The sequence below is a fragment of the Bos grunniens genome, chromosome 16 (genome assembly GCF_055505025.1).
Source record: "Bos grunniens cultivar Pamir isolate PY7600 chromosome 16, Bosgru_T2T1.0, whole genome shotgun sequence".
NCBI lineage: Eukaryota > Metazoa > Chordata > Mammalia > Artiodactyla > Bovidae > Bos > Bos grunniens.
In genome coordinates, this window is record NC_141180.1 from 80,586,113 (window position 1) to 80,605,309 (window position 19,197).

General features: G+C 52.0%; 1 protein-coding gene across 23 annotated transcripts in view; it reads left to right on the forward strand.

Annotated features, from left to right (window-relative positions):
• Positions 1-19,197, forward strand: part of PLEKHA6 (pleckstrin homology domain containing A6) — a 159,505-nt gene that overhangs the window by 42,015 nt on the left and 98,293 nt on the right. For 2 of the 23 annotated variants that reach the window (XM_086345702.1, XM_086345711.1), the window contains exon 3: positions 17,749-17,843. The exons of 20 other annotated variants lie outside the window; for them this stretch is intronic. The gene's annotated coding sequence lies outside the window, so the exon portion shown is untranslated. Of the gene's footprint in view, positions 1-17,748; positions 17,844-18,667; positions 18,708-19,197 lie in introns of those variants that run through there. One more of the 23 variants, XM_086345704.1, reaches the window with a different exon arrangement.

The window sequence follows — 19,197 nt, forward strand, 5'->3', positions numbered from 1 at the left end:
CCGGTGACACCGCCCACCCCCTCAGGCTCTGCTGCCTCCCCCCAGGCTTGGTCTCCCCAGCACAGAGCTCGGGGAGGCAGCCGCCCCCCACTCCCAGGGCCACCCCGGGAGTGTCACGCTTCTGTGACTCCTTCTGGCAGGCGCTTGGACAAGAGAAATCGGCTCCGCTAGTGTCTTCTGCTAGCAGGACATTCCGCTGGAGTCCCTGCTGCAGCTGCCCAGCCCCTCACACGCTGCAAGGCAGATGGTATCCAGGGTGACATCAGATCCTTCCAGGTCACTTAATCTCTGTAAAGGCTTGGTCCTTATTGTATGAACACAGGATTCAGGGATGGGCAAGTCAACACTGATCTGACAAATATGGATGGATGCTGAGACGTCCCTCCTGTAGGGCCTGGGACCACCCCCTCTTCCACAGGGAAGGCAAGGCCCCTCCCTAACTGACATCACCATGTCCGCTCAGTCTGGCTCATCATTACCTGAGAACTTGAGTCTATAATTGCAGGTGCCAATTCGCTTTTAATTAGCCTAATGCTTGCAATTAGCTTGTTAAATTCAACCTAACCTCTAGTGGTGAGGTCATTTTTCCTGATTTTACTTGGTTCCTAGATCCTCATTAGTATCAATGGTCTCTCCACAGATTGCAGGCCAGTCTGCTTGTCTCTCCTAAAACTGCAGCTGCTAGCTGGGGAATTGAAGGGATCACAGCAGGGAAGGAAAATCTGCTTTAGGTGAGGTGGGATGGTGGGTTGGGAGTGTTCTGATGGAAACATAGATTTGTTGGACTCACAAGTGGGGTCTAGAATCCAGGTTCCTTCCTTCTAATTCAATGTTCTTCCCCTTCTGAACCTCAGTTTCCCCATCTCTAAAATGGGAATAATAATTATTTGCCCTGCTTGCATCACTGAGGTTCAAATGAGTTAACATAGGAGGTGGGTGTGAATGTGAAGCAATATGAAATTACTTTATCACGTCAAATGTGAAAGTTCTTTAGAATTAAACAAATGATCCCAGCGTCCCTGGACACTAGTTCCTGGACCCATCTGTCTCTTCTCTTGCTGTTTTCTTGATTCTTGATTCCATTGTCTTTGTATCTTGTTCACTCCCCCCAAACCACGGGTGATTTGAAGGCATTGACATATAACAAATGCTCCATACATATTTTTGTTGCTCAGTCGTGTCTGACTCTTTGCGACCCCATAGACTGCAGCACGCCAGGCTTCCCTGTCCTTCACCATCTTCCAGAGCTTGCTCAAACTCTGTCCATTGAGTCGGTGATGCCATTCAACCCTCTGGTCCTCTGTCATCCCCTTCTCCTCCTGCCTTCAATCTTTCCCAGCATCAGGGTCTTTTCTAATGAGTTGGCTCTTCGCATCAGGTGGCCAGAGCATTGTAACTTCAGCTTCAGCACCAGTCCTTCCAGTGAATATTCAGGACTGATTTCCTTTAGGATGGACTGGTTGGATCTCCTTGCAGTCCCAGGGGCTCTCAGAGTCTTCTCCAACACCACAGTTCAAAAGCATCAATTCGTTGGTGCTCAGCCTTCCTTATGGTCCAACTCTTGGTTGGATATATAAAGATTTGGATGGGAAGAAGTGTGGCCCAAGGGATAGCATAGGGAAACAGTTATGAGAAAGCCTTCAATGGCAGTTGGCAGGGGGCATTTACTTCCTGTCCTCCTCAGCCATGCCGCCTACTCCACTCCACTGGGCTGCTTCACGGCTGGAGCTGGTCTTGCTTGTTTTTGTGAAGTTCTGCACAGAGTCAGGCACATAGCAGTTGTTTGACACCTGCTTCATGACCGGATGAGTGAGACAGGGTAATGTGGTAGAGGGAGCGTGGAATTGGGTCAATGAACATGATTGGAATCTTGGCCCCCCTGCTTTCTTTCAGCAAATATTTATTGTGTGCTTATTATGGGCCAGATACTAGGTTGTGAAAATGAATTTTAAAATTCGTGGTCTAGGAAGGGAGCAGACGTGTGCAATGATATATGATATGAGACATATGCGTTAGAGATACATGTGTATGATATGACACCTGTGTATGAGAGAGACATGTATTGTGTTTGTTTGTGGCCAAGAAAGACTCTCTCCCTGGGGGGTCAGGAAAGGACTCCTGAGGAGGGGCCTGAACCTGGTCTCCTCAGTTTGGGGAAGTCGCTTAACGTCCTTGGGGCTCGGTTTCCCAAGCTATTGTGTGGGGGAGACTAAAACATCCTTCATGGAGGTGAGGATGAAATGAAGTAAAATAACATGAGTAAAACGTCTGGCTCCAAATAATCTTTTAATAAATGTTAAAAATGTTTTCTTAAAGCCAGGCCACATACTTAGTTGGTGGAGGAGAGGCACTAGCCAGGGTCTCAAGGAATTTCAGAAACTGATTTTACAGCTTCATTTTAGCTCTGCTAGTTAATACCTGTGTGACCTTGAACAGGTTCCTTCTCCAAATCTCAGTTGCTGTGTCTACAAAGTACGGATAACTAATTTGTTATCTGGATCAACAGAGAGACTTCAGGCAAGGTACCTAGAACATGCTTGGTCCAAAGTAAGTCGGGGAAAATAGTAGCTCTTCCTTGTTATTATTAGCAACATATTTCATGGAGAGACTACATCTGCATGCTGACACCACTGCATGCATGCTGACTCCCAGATTTGCTCAGAAAGGAAGGGGGGATGAGGGGGTCCAGGGCAAGACTGGGCAATAGCCAGCACATTCTGAGAAACGTTCCTCAAGGTGCGGTGATCAGAATTCTGTTGAAAAGTGTGGAGGCTACCAGGCTTGAGTGAATTGCTGAGGTTTGCTACAGCTCCTGTCCCAAGCTGGGAGAGCCTGCTTCATGGGAAACCGAGAGGCAACCCTCTGACAGCAGGAACTTAATTCCCTCAGGCACGTAGGGGCCGTTCCTGCAGGCAACATCCCAGTGGCTCTGTCTCCCGGCTGGTCCCCTGACCTTCCTAAGCAAAGCAGCCTGGCGGCCATGCTGGGTTGCCGTGGTAACTGGCGGCCTCCCAGCTGGGTTGCCCTGGTAACCAGTTAGCTGGTATTGGGGGAGGGGGATGGTGAGCTGGGGGAAATCAGCCTCAAAAGAGGCAGAGAAGGACAAGGGTGGGACCAAGAGGAAGACACATCCCAGATGCCCCCAGCATAGCCCACGTCTCTCCCTCGTGGGATGGGGAAATCCAGAGAAAGGCAGGTAGGAAAGGATGCTGTGTTGTCTCCTGCCCTGTGTGTGTGTGTTCTGGCGCGAGTCATCTTGAGCAACGCAGGATCCTCGAAGGTTTGATTGGGCAGCGCAGGAGCTCTCTCAGGCCATGACAAAGCAGGGAGGTCCAGAGAGGGGTCCATGTCCCCATCCCGGTCGCACCACCCCAACGGTGCTATCCTCTCTGAACCCCAGTTTCCTCATCCATGAAATGTTAGCGCAGACCTTCAGGGCCACTGGAATGGTGCCCAGTCTGCCGGTGATGGTTCCCTCATCTTTCTCGCTGATTTTCTGTTTGGTGGACGCTTTCCAGCCCGTGAGCAGCCTGTATTGGAGGCCCACCCTGCTCTGGGCCCAGCATAATGGGGGAAGGAGATGGGAGGTTTGGAATTCTTGGGAACTTAAGACCTGTCTCTCAGCCTCAGGGAGTTTACCGTCCCAGTCTCCTGAGGGCAGGAAGCAAAGGTATACAGTCGGGAACATCTGCAAGAAAGTTTTCAAAGTAGAATCTAACTGAAATTTTTGCCGCCAGCAGAAATACATTTTCCATCACAACCCAGCAAAGGTGTGTGATACCCTGTGTCATGCATACTTCATGTCGCTTTTGAGTCTAGTCTGGTCTATTTTATTTAAAAAAAAAAAAAAGATATTTTGACCCTTCAGATTGATTTCACACCCACCTGTGGTTTGAGAAACATTGAGAGAGACCCTGAGCTAAAGCTCCTTCCACCTTCCATGTGTGGGGTTGTCTGGTTGGCTCTTCATGATTGAAGTGTGTGAGGTAACAGAGGCTCTGAGGTCACATGACTTGCCCAGGGTCACAGATTAAAAGGCATATGGTTGGCGCAGGGTCACAGAGCCAAGGCTTAAAAGGGGGTCTGTGTGGCTCAGGTTTATAGTACCCCTGTGTGTGCTGAATTTGTTGCCTATTTTCATTCTTGCTACAAGAGGATTCCTCTTCTAAACAGAGGTGAGGCTCCAAAGATCCCAAATGAGGGCCTGGGGCTGAACCCAGGCCTCAGTCCCTGACGTCTGCTGGGGGCCGAGGGGGCTATGAAAGCTGAGGCTGAGCCTGAAGCAGTCTGGGTGCTCCCTCTGCGTCTGTGAGGCTGAGCCTGCAGCGGTCTGGGTGCTCCCTCTGTGTGAGGCTGAGGCTGAAGCAGTCTGGGTGCTCCCTCTGCGTCTGTGAGGCTGAGCCTGAAGTGGTCTGGGTGCTCCCTCTATGTCTATGAGGCTGAGCCTGTAGCGGTCTGGGTGCTCCCTCTGTGTCTGTGAGGCTGAGCCTGCAGCGGTCTGGGTGCTCCCTCTGTGTCTATGAGGCTGAGCCTGTAGCGGTCTGGGTGCTCCCTCTGCATCTGTGAGGCTGAGCCTGCAGCGGTCTGGGTGCTCCCTCTGTGTCTGTGAGGCTGAGCCTGCAGTGGTCTGGGTGCTCCCTTGCTCTGTGAAGTTGAGTCTGAAGCCGTCTGGTGCTCCCTTGCGTCTGTGAGGAGAAGGGGAAGGAGAGATGAGGGCTGGGCCCGGCTGCACTGAAGCTGCCCCGCAGCGAGCTCTCCTGGGTCTGAGCCTGTCAGGGTCCTGGGGCTCCCTCCCAGCACAGGCTCCTGGGAGATTTTCTGACAGGAAAGCCTTAATCCAGGCCTGGGAAAGCCAGTTTTTAACCATCCATTTCCAGCGTGATGAAGGACATGAAAGTCAGCCCAGGGCGGCCAGGTGCAGAGTAACCGCAGAGTAGGCCCTGCTGGGCCCCCGGGGCTGAGGAGCGATGGCCCCCAGAGGACGGACCCCTGGGAGTGCCTGTGACAGGTCCAAGGTCAGGAGCAGAGTAGGAACCCGAGCCGTGGAGGAGCGTCCGTTTGCACCCTGTCTCCTCTCAGGGCCTGCGTTTCCGCCCGGGGCTCACCGGGGCGCAGGCCGTCCTCCAGTGGACCTTGCCCTTTGCAAACAGCGGAGCGAGGCGCTGCCCGCCAGGCCTTTGGGTGCATTCCCTCCTCAGTGTGGAGGGGAGGCCGGGGGGCTGCAGCTGTGAGAGGGCGCACCAGCCTCGGGCCCCTGCCCTGGTCCTCAGGCGTCTGGCCTGCGACTCCGCAGCCAATGTGAGGAGTGTCCTGTCCCAGCTGCTCGCAGCCAGGACCTTGGGCTCAGGGCTTGGGGCCAGCGCAGTGGGCGGTGCCTAGGAATTCTGCTGGGGCTCGGGTTGGGTGTGTGTCCGAGGCTGAGAGAGGGTGGGGTTCCGGTAAGGAGAATCAGTGCTTTGGGGTCAAATGAGGAGACTGTTCAGTGCTCGCAGAGGAACCGATTCACACGGGAGCTGGATGGATGTCTGTCTTGTAGGTACCCTTTCTCTCTGCATCTGTGTGTTCTGCCTGTGCCCAATTTGCTCTGTACTGTCTTCCCTTCATCTTGTCCAGGTGACGTGATCACCCCTCTAGTGGCTCAGACGGTAAAGCGTCTGTCTGCAATGCAGGACACCCGGGTTCAATCCCTGGGTTGGGAAGATCCCCTGGAGAAGGAAATGTCAGCCCACTCCAGTATTCTTGCCTGGAAAATCCCGTGGACTGCGGAGCCTGGTAGGCTACCATTCATGGGGTCACAAAGAGTCAGACTTCTTTCACTTTACTTATGAAGTATCTAGCATTTCTGAGATGATGGGACACTCATCCTGGACCGCGTTGACAAGTGGGCGAGATTGATGGTTTTCTGCCCCTCATGTGACCCAAGTTTGAATGCGTGCTTATTAGCCACAGAAGAGATGATGGAGGTGGGAGTGAGGAGGGGAGACATAACTGTCTGCTTCCCCTTTGCTATGACACCCCCGATAGTCACGGCTCAGGTCAGCCTCGCAGGGCTGCCCCACTGGCCTCTCCCTGGGTGTCCAGACCCTACGTCCTTGGGAAAGGCAGCTGGCAAATGCTGCCTTCTCTGGAGGAGCGAAGGTGTGTGCATGTGCTGCTCACATGGTCATGTGTAAGTGCAGCCGCAGGAGCCCTTCAGATCCTGTAGAGGGAGAGTCAGAGACGCTGAGGCGAAACCTTGGCGGCACAGCCGAGCTGCAGCGGGGATCAGGGACCATGGGCAGTGTTGGTCCTTACAGCTCCCTTGGCCCATGCAGTGCTGAAGGAAGGCATTGTCTAACCAGGCAGCGGCTCCTTCAGGGGAGACAGCCTCCTTCAGCAGTACAGGCCTTCTCTGAATCCAGAAGCCAGTGTCCTCATTAAACCAACTTAGCCCTCTGGTGGCAGCCGGCAGGGCGGGCTTAACTCATTCCCTTGTTTCCCCTGTACTCCGCTCCCATGTGTTTCTGCCCTTCCCCAGCACCCCCGTCATTGAAGTTACTGTGTGTGTGTGTAGATGTGAGTGTGGAGAGAGATGCAAGAGATGTCTCCCCTCCTCACCCCCGCCTCCATCATCTCCTCTTCTGTGGCTAATAAGCACGCATTCAAACTTGGGTCACATAAGGGGCAGAAAACCATCAATCTCGCCCACTTGTCAACGCGGTCCTGGATGAGCGGCGCATCATCTCAGAAATGCTAGATTCTTCATTAGTAAAGAGGGGTCATCACTTTGCCTGGACAAGCTGAAGGGAAGGTGGTACAGAGCAAACTGGGCTCAGGCAGAACACACATTGACTTTCCCCAGTGCCTCTGATCCCGCTCTTAAGGTCAAATGACTCAGCGTAGAAAGGAGGGTCTGTGCGGGGGCCCTACTGCAGGCGCAGGGAGCAGAGCTGGGAGGAGGAGGGGTCTTGGTTGATCTGCCGTCTAGTTCAGGGTTGTGCTTGTCAAGCCAGCCACGTCCATCCGCCCGCTAGGACTTGTGCTGTGGGTGAGGTTGTATCAGGGCAGTGTGCACGTGGGTTCTTGGGGACTGAGATGGAGGTCCCAACACGTGAAGAAAGAGGAAGAGGAGGGAGAAACTGAGGCCTCGGCACAGTGGCGATGGGAAGTGAAGAGAGGGTTGTCAGTGGAGGGAAGCCTTGAAGGGCGTGGGGCCGAGGTCTGAGAAGGAAGCCTGGATTGGCATGGACAGGACCAGGCTCAGATGCCTTCTGACGGGCTACCTCTGGTCAGCTGTTCTGGAGGCAGAGTGGCAGAGCATGGCAACTTAGCGTCTAGACCCTAGAAAGGACTTTCCTGAATTTAAACGGAAAACATCCTGATCAGGCCCAGCATCTTCAAATCTGGTGTTGTCCAAGGCAAAGCCATCAACACTTGTACTTATTAAGTTATATTTTTAAAAGTGTCCTTTCATTGGCTGAAGCAGCCAGTTGGAAATAGAAGTTGCTCTGAAACATTTTCTTTCACATATGTCTTTTTGATGAATTTGTGACTCCTCGCAGTAATCACATTGTCTTGAAATAGTTGGTACAGGATGCATAGCTTCCCCCACTTCCCCTGGGTGCTCTGCGCTTGGGTTGGGGCAGTGTGCAAGAGAGTAAGACATGCAGCTGCTCTCCACCCAAGTCCTTTTGTGGGCTGAGATTTCAGATGATTTTTCCTCCTCCTGGTTTAGAGCCAGTCATTGGCTGAAGGATTTGCAGGGGGCCGTTTGACTGTGTTTTGTCCGTCTTTCTCTGTCTTTCTTCTTGGAGGTGCGGCTTTGTCACTCACTTCTTGGGTACTCGGATAATGTAGATAAAGTGCTGGCCCACAGCATAACTTAGGTAGGAAACACAGAACCCCCTTTATACTTTTAATGATGACTGTCTATATTCTTAATATCTCCTTGAGAAGCAGTGAACTATTTTCAGCCAGTTTAGAAGAGTTTATCACTCCCACAAGAACCTTATGAGTTAACAGGTCAGAGGAAGGATGTGTCAGCAGAAGCTCATTTGCATGTTTCCCACAATCTTTCCTTTGGCTCAGTTTGCAGACGTCCTAGGCAAGTTGTAGTGTGGGCATAGCTGTCACTTTCTCTCCATCACATCTACCAGAATCTGTGGGCAAGTCTGGGCTACATGTAGCTCATTATAAACACTGTGCTCGGATGTCAGAGCCTATTTTTCCAGATGGAGAGACCAAGACAGGAGAGGGACCTAGAATCTCAGCATTGGAAGCAGCCTTTCATTTGGTCCAACCTTCCTCCCAAATAGCAGCACCTAGATGTGTGACCAGCCAGCACTCTTGAGCCCCCAGTGACTGGGAGCACTGCTCTGTGAAGCAGCTTCATCTGTCGTTGGACAGCTTCAACTCACATCCTTCCTTGATACTGAACTCAAACTTTCCTTCTTCTACCATCCATTCTTTGGTTCTAGTTCAGCATCCTGGCCATCCTGACCATCTTTGCTGAGAACACTCGTTTGTTTTCAAGAGTCCAGTGTTAAGAGAGTGTGGCATGGTGGGAAAACATAGGCTGCAGGGTTCACCTGCCTGAGCTTGCACCTTCCTACTACTCATCAGCTGTGTGACCTGGTTATAATCCCAGCCTCTTCAAACCTCTGTAAATGTGTTCATCCATCTGTAAAGTGTGGATAATGATGGTACTTATCTCATGGGGTGGTTGAGAGACCTAACTGCATTAACATATGTAGAAGGCTTAGAACAGGGCCTGGCAACTGCAAGCTACTCTGCGCAAGTGCAAGCTTTTTATCTTCTCTTAAATTGTCTAGAATTGAACACAGCATTGCAGCTGTGGTCTGTTCAGTGGGACTCCGATGCCCTCTGCTTGACCGTCTCTTTCTGTTAGGTCAGACTCAGTTTGAAAATCACTGGTGTTTAAGTTGTGCTCATTGTGCGGAAATCCTCAGGTTATTTTCCCGTGGACAGTTGCTAGGTTTAGAGCTCTCCCATCTTCTACATCAAAGACGTGCTCTGCTTTAGAGGGCAGGTCGGCGTCAAGGGGCGCCCCGAGCATCCCTTCCGGTTGGTTCCAAATGCGCATGAGCCCTCGGTGGCGCCGTCTGGTCGTCTTTGTAAGACTACTCTACATCTGGTGTTCTACTTGGAAAATACCTTGACCCACACGGGTCTGAAATAAAAGCCCTCACCCCCATGCGTCTCTCCTCTCTCAGGGGTCTCTTTCACTCTTCTCTGCTCATCTGGTGCACACTTGCTTGTCGGGTGGGCTGAGCGGGCACTTTTGGACTTTCCTGACCTCCGGATTCAGCTCCTGCACTTCCCAGAGTCCCCAAGCCATAGGGAAAGGGACACCAATGCCCCAGACGTATTCAGAGCGCCTGGTTTCACGGGTAGGCTTTGAGACCCTCTAAACCTTTGTTCTTTATAAGCAGCCTCTACATCGTTTGGGAATGTGTTAGAGATAGAGTCTCAGGCTTCACTCCTGATCTACAGAATCAGAATCCAAATTTAACAACGGCCCCTACAATGTCACATTAAAATTTGAGAGGTACTGCTCTGCATTATTCAACTTGGAGTAGGAATGAGGGTGAGGCGGGGAGAATTCTATCTTCCAAGATCTCACTGACTTACTAAAATCAGTCTTACTGACAAGGCTCCTAGGGACAAACATAAAACTATTTCTAGGATATTTGATCACTAACTGTCCACATGCCCTGTTGTTTCTTGGACTGCCAATAATAGGGTTTTTTATAAAACTCTCATGCCTGAAAAAAAAAAAAAACTAGATTGGATTTGAGTTTTCCCATTTTATTAGTGATAAGCTCTTGAGCATCTTTCAAAGCTTTGAATTATATGCACAATGGGAATCTTTTAAATGATAAGTGTAGGGTTTTACGTTTGATAGATTTCCTTTTGTCAGTGGTAGGCCACTGTTTCAGTGTGTGGAATCTTGATTCTGCCCTACGTGTGTTAGCCCTCCCTCTCGGCCTTGTCAGGAGCAAATCTGGTAGCCTCCCCTTCTGGGTCTTTATGCAAATTGTAGATGAACCCGTGGAACACAGCAGGATCCTGGCCAGACCCCGGTGGAGCTCATTCATTCGTTCCGCCAGCCTTGCTGAGCACAAGAGCTGCGCCTCTGCAGTCAGATGAGCTGGCTTGAGCTCTGCTTCTGCTGCCTGCTGCTTTCGTCACCTTTCGCAAAGTATTACCACGGCAGACTCCTGCTTATTCATCTGCCGTGGAGGAAGCTGGGGGAGTCAGCGGGATCCCCCGGTGCACTAAAGAAGGCCTCCTCCCCTCCCACTCGGAGACCTGATCCAGTTAGTCTGTGGTGGTACCCAGGTATTAGTACTTTTAGAAGCTCTCTAGGTAATTCTCACGTGAAGCCGGATTGAGAACCCCTGGGCCAGATGTCTGTCCTTGCACAATCTGCTGCTCTGAGCTCAGAGGCTCCCTGGCAGCTTGACAGTCATCTTCTGGGGCCTCTGCCCCCGCAGCCTGAGCAGTACCGGCCGGGTCTGTGGTAGGAGAGAGGGTGCTGGTGCTGGGCAGGTCATGCAGAACTGCAGGGTACCCTTGTCTTCCCCAACCCTCTGGGAGAGGACTTGGGGTGCCCCCTATCAGCCATCTGCCCTTCTGCCCTTCTCTGGACAGTAGAATCATCTTTGACTTCTCTGACGTTAGCTTCTGTGTTTCAGAGCTTGCTGCTTAAGAAAAATAGTCAAAGGCCAGTGGAGGTCAGTTTTAGCATCAGCCAGACAAGATGGCTCCCTGTCTGGTTCCTCTCTTTGTTCTCTGGTTCTGTGCCCCTGTGACTCAGAAGGTGACAGCCCCTCTGAGGCCTCCTCTTACAAACCTTCCCCTCCATGGGCTCCCATAGGCCAAAAGCTACCCCTGGGGCAGCCCCCAGGGACTTTGCTGGCAACACGTGGATGCATGCATACTCCTCTGACTTGGCACTGGGGTGGGGTGTCAGAGAACCTCCTTGCCTAGCCTGGCTCATTTGGGACTAGACTGGCCTCGGCCCTGCGGCTCAGGATGTCCCTTTGAATGTCCCTTCCCTGCTTCTGGGGTATGAGTGTGCTCAAGATCTGTGTCATCTTGTCCCATCCCCTTCCTCCCCGTGGTCACCGCTGGGTACCACTGCTGGCTACGGGAAGTGTCTCTGCAGTGGGCTTGGTAATTGGCGCTTCAGCTGGCTGATTGACTGTAATGCAGGCGAACATTTATTTACCCCGGCAGCCGCCTCTCAGACAGCCGTTAATTGCAGGCACAAGAGAGACAATAATTATGGGATAATGGGTGGTTTTTGTGGGAGGCCTTCTCCTTGCACTGTGTCAGCAAACATGGAGGGTTTGTTTCCTAACATTTGGCTCCCCTGCTGAGGAGATGCCGAAGCCCCATCCCACTCCCCCCGTTCCTGTCATCCATCCCCCGACCCCTCCGGGTTTTACCCACATCCCCTGGGTGACATCTTCCAAAACATCATCTGCTAATTCCCATGCAGTCATGACCCTATTTTTAGGATTTGTAAGGTTGAACTGGTGCCTTTTAGAAAGTAGTAGTTAATTAACTCTTCCTAAAACAAGGGTGAGTAAATACCGAACTATGTGCTTTATTCCATGGGCCCTTCTGATCTTTGTTAATATTTTTACATAGTTATAATTAGCGTACAGCTCTTGTCCTATGCCCTGCATTTTTTTTTTTTGCTTAATATTATTTTATCTAAACACTTCCAGGTATGATGATGGTCCATAAATTTTTCATTTTAGATAGCCATCAATAATTCTGTCATGTTACTCCATGATTGTATTGCTTTTCTCTTATTACTGGAAATCTGGGTTGTTTCCAGTTTGTTGCTGTTATGAATAGCTCTGTTATTCATTTGTATGTTACTGATTTTTTTCTCCCAGTGGGTAAATTGAATTATGAGTTATATTGATCTGGCTTCATGTTGGGAAAAGTTGAGGGGAGAGGCGAGCTGGACGCTCCTGAAGAGTTTAACCTGTTCCCTCACCTCCCTCTCCCAATACTGATGCTCCGTCTTCTCACCTCTTTTCTAATCCATTTCTAGTAAGATTCTTGCTCCAAATCCCCTAGTCACAGCCCAGGCTAGTGAAGACGAGACTTGGTACTCTGGCAAGAATTGCTGCAGGCTAGATCATCTCCAAAACACAGTGGCTCAGCGCATCAGCTTCCCTGGGTTTCCTGGGCTCAGCTAGGTGCTTACTTGGGCTTTCTTATGGTCATCTGAAGGCTGCACTGGGCCAGACAGCCGAGGTGGCGCCATGCATGAGTGTCCTCTGGGAGCTCGGCTGGAGCTGGCCACTTGAGCACCTGTGCGTGGCCTCTCCACGTGGCCTGGACTCCCCTCGGTGTGGCAGTTGGTTCCCAGAGGGAGTGACTCCAGACAGAGCATTTCAAGAGACCCAAGCAGAAACTTTAGGGCTTCTTATGCTGTAACCTCAGATGTCATACAACATCACTTCTGTTACATTCCGTGGGTCCAACCAAATCGTGGGTCCACCCAATGCACGGGGAGAGGAGCAGACTCTGTCCCCCAATTTGCAGCCATCTCTGATCTCTGTTCTTAGAGATGGAAAGTGTGTATGGATTCCTGCTACATTCTGCCTTCAGAGAGGCCACGTGAGAGATGGAGCCCCTTGGCTTCCGCTCTGAATCCTGCCTCTTTTCAGTCTTAGGAGTCCTGTGATCTCCCCTCAGAGCCTCTCTCGGGCCCTAAAACCATCAAATCTCTCTTCCTGGTCCCTCTTCTCTTCCCTTTCTTAACTCCCGAGGCTCTGTATCTTTGTCTGCCTTGTCTCACACTGTTCTTATCACACATCATAGCACTTGGTTATTTATGGGCTTGGCTTGTTAGGTTGTAAACTCCTACTCAAAGGCAGGGACTGTGTCCCTCTCTTCTTGTTAACCTCCACACCCTACTCCAAGTGCCTGGAACGAAAAAAGAGCTTCCAAAATTCCATCCCATCCCCAACTTCAGACAATGACCCCTCCACTGTCTGTTGAATGAATCAGATCATATCAGATCAGATTAGTCACTCAGTCGTGTCCGACTGTTTGCGACCCCATGAATCACAGCATGCCAGGCCTCCCTGTCCATCACCAACTCCCGGAGTTCACTCAGACTCACGTCCATCGAGTCAGTGATGCCATCCAGCCATCTCATCCTCTGTCGTCCCCTTCTCCTCTTGCCCCCAGTCCCTCCCAGCATCAGTCTTTTCCAATGAGTCAACTCTTCGCATGAGGTGGCCAAAAGTACTGGAGTTTCAGCTTTAGCATCATTCCCTCCAAAGAAATCCCAGGGCTGATCTCCTTCAGAAGGGACTGGTTGGATCTCCTTGCAGTCCAAGGGACTCTCAAGAGTCTTCTCCAACACCACAGTTCAAAAGCATCAATTCTTCGGCGCTCAGCCTTCTTCATAGTCCAACTCTCACATCCATACATGACCACAGGAAAAATGAATAAGTTCTCTTAATGGGAGGGTGGTGGGGGAAGAGGAGAAAGATCTATTGAACACTTGCTATATGGAGCTTTATATAAATTATGTCATTTAATTTTTAAAAAACCTAGAAAGTATGTAGTGATATCTCAGTTGTACAGATGGTAAAGCTGAGGTTCAGAAATGTTAAATAATATGTGCAGGTGACAGCCTTAGGGTCGTGGAGTTAGAAAATTGTAGAGCCTAGGTCTTTGGGAACGTGGGGCAAATCTTCTCTCCCGTACACTTAACCTCTTAGAACCTTATTTATCTATAAAAGGGGGAGGATAGCTCTTACCTCATAGGGTGGTTTTGGATGAACTAGACATGCCACACATCCGGTGTTTGTTATAGAGTAGGCGTTCACTCCATATTGCCTACTGGGACCTGACTTCATGTTTGCAAGGGCTTGACAGGCACTCTGCATGCTGGGGATGCTTCTGTGGCTAGCGGAGCAGCTGATGGCACGGCCCTGCTAACGTCTTTGGGTGCCTGCACTGTTCACCAGCACATACAGAACTGCTCTGGAACAGGCTTCCCAGTGACTCCTCGCCTCGCCCTGAAGCACTTGGGAGCCATTCCCCTGGACTTTCTCCCGCTGTGCACCGTCCCACCTTCTTTGTAAACACAGCTTCCCCTGGAGCACCGAGCCTGCAGATTCCCCACCGTAATCGTTTTTTGTTTGGTCTTTGAAAATTAATTCTGACAAGAGCTCATTCGTTTTCTTTCTTTCCCTTCATCCTCCTGCTCACATGTTCTCTTCGCCTCTCTGCCCCGGTTCCAGTTTTTGCTCTCTCTCTGTCTCGCCACATACGAGTACGCCATTCAAGATAATCGCACAGTGGTGGTGTTTCACTGGGTGAATTATATGAACTTGAAAGGAGACTGCAGCACAGTGAAGGGGGGTCCTTGGTAGAGCCGGGGACCGCGATAATTTATGTCTTTCCTTCCCTGATGCCCTTCCCTCTTACTGCTTTGGCTCTGGTCTCAGCCTTCTCTGGCTGGAGATTCTGCCTGGGAAGGGAGGAGCTGGCTCGTCCAGGCGTCCACTGGTCTGGCCCGCTCTTCTGTCGCTTCATTCCCAGCTCAGTTTGGTCTCCCACTCCCCTGCCTGGCCACTCATATATACCATTGAGTTGCCAGAATCACAGATGGCAGAAGAAGTTGGATTATTTTTTCTTAACTCTTTTCATCCCCTTCCCTCCAGAGGTTCAAACTGAAAAGGCTGGAAGTCCAGACAGAAGGGAATTACTTAACTTTCCTCCCTGCCTCAGGTCCTTCTTCCCTCCCAATGTTAGGTATTTGGTGGGGCTAAGGGGGCGGCGGGGAAATGGAAGCCCTGCTAGCACACCGCCCACAGGAACTGCAGAGGAGACCTCTCCAGATCAACCCTGCTCTCTTTATCACTCGGTCCAGCACCCGCAGGAGGCTCATCATCGGCAGTTGCTAGCTTGTGTGATTCTGTGTGGTGCCATCAACTACTCCGCCATCCACAAAGGCTTCCTAAACAGTCCAATTCTGTTCCTGGATGCTTGGAGTCTGACAGATGGTTCAGTGCAAAACGGCATTTCCTGCATCCACACGGGTGTCCTTCATGCTTACAAACCCGTGGTGCTTGGGGTGGAGCGGGAGAGTGAGGAGGAGGAGGGCAGACCAGTTACAAGCTGGTCCAGTGCATAATTTTAAATAATGCTTCACACACACACACACACACACACACACATACCTGATGGCCTTAGACAGAAGTGGTCTCTCCTTCCACTAGAATTCCTCTGGCACAATGACTTGTAACACTTACAGGAAATCTATGCTTCTGGTTGTAGGGTAGAAGTAGATCATATTGGACAAATTGGGGCTGGGTTATAGAAGGCCCTGGGTTTCGAGGTAAGACGTTTAGCTTTTATCCTACAGTCAGTGGAGATACGTTGTAGGTTTATGAGCATGACTAAATTATCATTCGAAGAGGGGAGGAGAGTGCCGGTAGTGGGAGTAGAAGTAGAGGAGACCAGATTCAGAGGTATTTCACCTTCAGGGCATGGAAACGATGGAATGATGGAACCGGGGAGTCCATAGTTCAGGTGGGTTCCTGGGTCACGGATAGTCTGTAGTTTAAAGACCGCATCATGGATGGGGGAGATTGATTGGTGATGGGAGTTTCTAATGACAAACTGAGAGTTATTTCAGGGGCTTAGAGGGTGAGGTTGGAAATCCAAGTCTTAATTGGTGAGTGGAGGCAGGAAGGTCAGGGTTATGGTGAGAGTTAGGGCGTGTGGGACCCGATTGGGAGATGAGGTTCAGGAGCCCTTGGAAGGCTCCTCTGAAACTTGAGAAGTTTTCACTGGACACCGTCACATGTAGGAGATTTTGCCCTGTGCTCTGGTTCTTGTCATTTGTTAGAACAGCAGGACTCAGGAAGGGTGAACTCTCGGGGGAGGGCTGAAGCGTCTCCTGGAGCACCTTAGAGGCACCTCTTAAAGGGACCCAGCAGGGTTGTTTCCTGGCCCTGAGAGTAACTGAGGTGAGGTGACAGGGCCGTGTCAAGCAGCGGCGGGGCTGTGCGAGACTGAGGAGGAGGCGCAGCTGTGTCCACGTCACACAGGTGCCATCAGGCCCCGCGCCTGCCTGAGAGCGGCTGGCCCCTCCGTGCACCTGCCCGCCCACGCAGGGAAGGGGAAGCCGGGGAGTGACCCGCCTCCTCATCTGCCAGCTTTCTTCTGAGGTCGCCTTTGTCAACACTGGCACCATCTTTCTGGAACTGCCACCCCTAGAGCTGAGGCTGCCCAGCGTTTTCTGAGTGTCTTCTTGCCTTAGTCTAGTTGCCCTGCCACTGCCGCCTCAGAGATGCATTTGGGATCCAGAATCCTGAAACACAGCCGCCCCCTCCCTACTTCCTCCCCTAAGAGGGGCCTTCTCTGGAGCCTGTCTCCGGTGGGGAAGGCAGGGAGGAGCTTGGTCCAAGGGGCCCAGCCCGGGTGTCTATATGTTGAGTAAAGTTGTCTGCAGAGTTGGGCTGAAGCCAAGCTAAACATCCCCCCCACAGCCCCCCAACACTTGCCAGCTGCCCCAGCCATCCTGCAGTTCCAGCCTGGCTGGGAAGAGGGGCCGGGGGCGGGGGGGTGCGGGTCTGTTGGTTAACCCTTGGGAGGCCAAGGAGATGAAAGAATCTCTTGGGAGGAAAGCATCTCTGTCTTTTCCAAGGTGGTCTCATCTAGACTAGGAGGCCCAGAGCCTTCATCCAACGGTGAGTTTACAGGACGTGCAAATATATTTTATGAATAATTAGAAAAGTTTGGAGGCTCGGGGTCTTTTATGGACTCTTTATTTTAGCTCAAAGATTTAAGATTTTGTTGAACAGGAGGCACAGGGAACTTTCCTTCCAACTCACCTTACTGCCTCCCCTACTTGGCTTCTCTCTGAGATGGGGGAGCTATGCTCTGTCTGACTCCCCCACTTACATGCGTGATTGCCTCATGGGACCTTTTTCTGGCACCTGGGCTGAAGCATGTCTGGTCCATACTGCCTGCTCCACCCTGTCTGAAGCCTGCTCCCAGGGAAGGTTCTGGAGACGGGGGATTCTCATTTTCCTCTGCGATGGCCACAGTCAGCATTGTATTACTCTTGCCCATTTGTATTCAAAACCTGGGGAGAAATGGTCCAAAGCTGGACCTCTCAGAACTCACAACCTCGGAGGGACTTTGTCATTTTGAATAAGCTGAGTAAGAATTTGTTGTCGACCAGGAGCATGATGAATGGACATTTCTTAAATTTTTAAGGGAATTTATTGCCAGTGAAACCCTGAACTTGCCTGAACTGCCTTTATCCCCTGAGGCCCCTGAACTTGCCTGATCTGGACTTCTAGGTTGCTAATGGTTGGTTGAGGTAGCCCGTCACGGGAGCCCTCCCCAGAGCGGCTGTAGACTAGGACTGGGGGCCTGTCCAGCGAGCAGGACCTGGCCTCCATGTTTAGTGTCTGCCCTTCCCCTGAGGGCCAGGCCCTGGGCTGACCGAGGGGCAGAAATGGACGCTGACAGGCAGAGCTGGGTTTCCTGGGCAGTCCCCTAAGATGTGCAACTTTGGATCACTCTCTCTCCCCTCTGAGCCCTAGCTGTTTAATCAGTGGCGGTCTAGGGCTGACAATGTAAGGCTTCCTCCTTTGGGTTCTGTGAAGCTGCGACTGGGGAGCAGGCCACGTGTATAAAATGCAATGTGTCAATGTCAAAGATTATTACTTACAGTATTATTCTTAGGAGAGGCACAAAACTTTGGAGCCCCAGTTGCTCGTGGAAATTCCTGCAGCCCACAACTTCCTCCCTGGAGAAGTAAAGGAGAAGCAACCCTTGGGGTATGAACTGCCTGCTCTTCCGGAGCCACACTGCTTTCAGTGCTGAAGCCTGATGGCTAGAGAAACCCCAGATCACGCCTGGGCCTTCCCTCTTGACTGTGCTGTGTCTGCGTTTTCCCTCTGATGGGGCTTGTGGGGTGGGGGTTGGGGGCTCTGCTCTTCTGCACAGGGTGCTGAGACCCAGCCTCGGTACTCTCTGGCTTGGTGCGTTGTTTGCCTTAGGCTTTCTTGGGACAGCATTGCAGAGCCTGACAGAAACCTGCCTCCTCCTTCCTAGGTGTGGCCAGAACATTGTTTATGGTAGTGATACCTAGCATTTATAGAGCGTCACTTCCTCTTTGGATCCTCAGCCCTTATCCTTCCGTGCACGCTCCCATCTCTCTGCAGGTGCAGGCTGAGCCCCAGGGTCATATAACTTTGTAATGAAGACTCGGCGCTGTTCAGGGACTTGCCTGAGGTCTCAGCCAGCAAGTGGCAGAGCCAGGATTTGAGCTTCAGAGTCGGCACTCCCTCTGGGGTTACTTGTGAGGGCCCTTGAAGCTCAGTGGGAGACTCGTGGTCCACTTCCTCAGGGCCTGAGGGGTGGCTCCAAGGTAACTTTGGGTCTTGTGGCCCCTGAAGGTCAGTGAGCATGAGAGGTGGGCGGCGGTCATCCCGTGACCGCCCAGCGTGGGCATGAATATGGAGCAGGCGCCTTGGAGGAGCGCTCGGTTAAGCCCGTGTCCCCTTGAGCGATGTGCCCCGAAAGGGCGGGCTCCGGCAGGCTGCCTGGATCTGCCCCTTGGCCCGGGGTGGAGCCTGCCCTGGCCCTCCCCACTCAGGAGGCAGGTGGATCGTCAGTCTCTCCGGAGCAGCTGCCGGGAGGTAGGCGAGGGCAGAGGGGCCAGGTTCGTGGAGCTGGCGCCTGCACGCCTGTGCGCAGCCAGCGAGGCAAGGGCCCCCTCTGAGCACATGGCTGGGCACGGCTGCTCGGGCCGAGGCTGGGGCTGCGGGGTGGCTGGGCTGGTGGCCGAGCCCTGGTTCTGGCTGTGGGCCCCTGGTCCGGCCTGGCCCCACCCCATCTCTCTGGCCTCCCTCCTACTGCTGTTTCCTCTCTCCTTTGCTCTCTTTTCTCTTCTCTCCCTTTGATTCAGTTACTTCCCCAGCAGCTCTGAGCTCTGGAATGTCCCAGGTCTGATGCTCACTGCTCCTCGTCCTCCCTTCTGGAGGCGTCTGCAGATACCCCAGACTGTCCCACCCTCCCCCCACAACTTCTCCGTGCCCTCTCCCCAGCCTTGTCTCCCCTCCCAGGAGCTCTGTGAGCCATAGCTCCAGGAAGTGCCAGGGGAGGACCCGCCTGGGTGGTGCCAGCTGT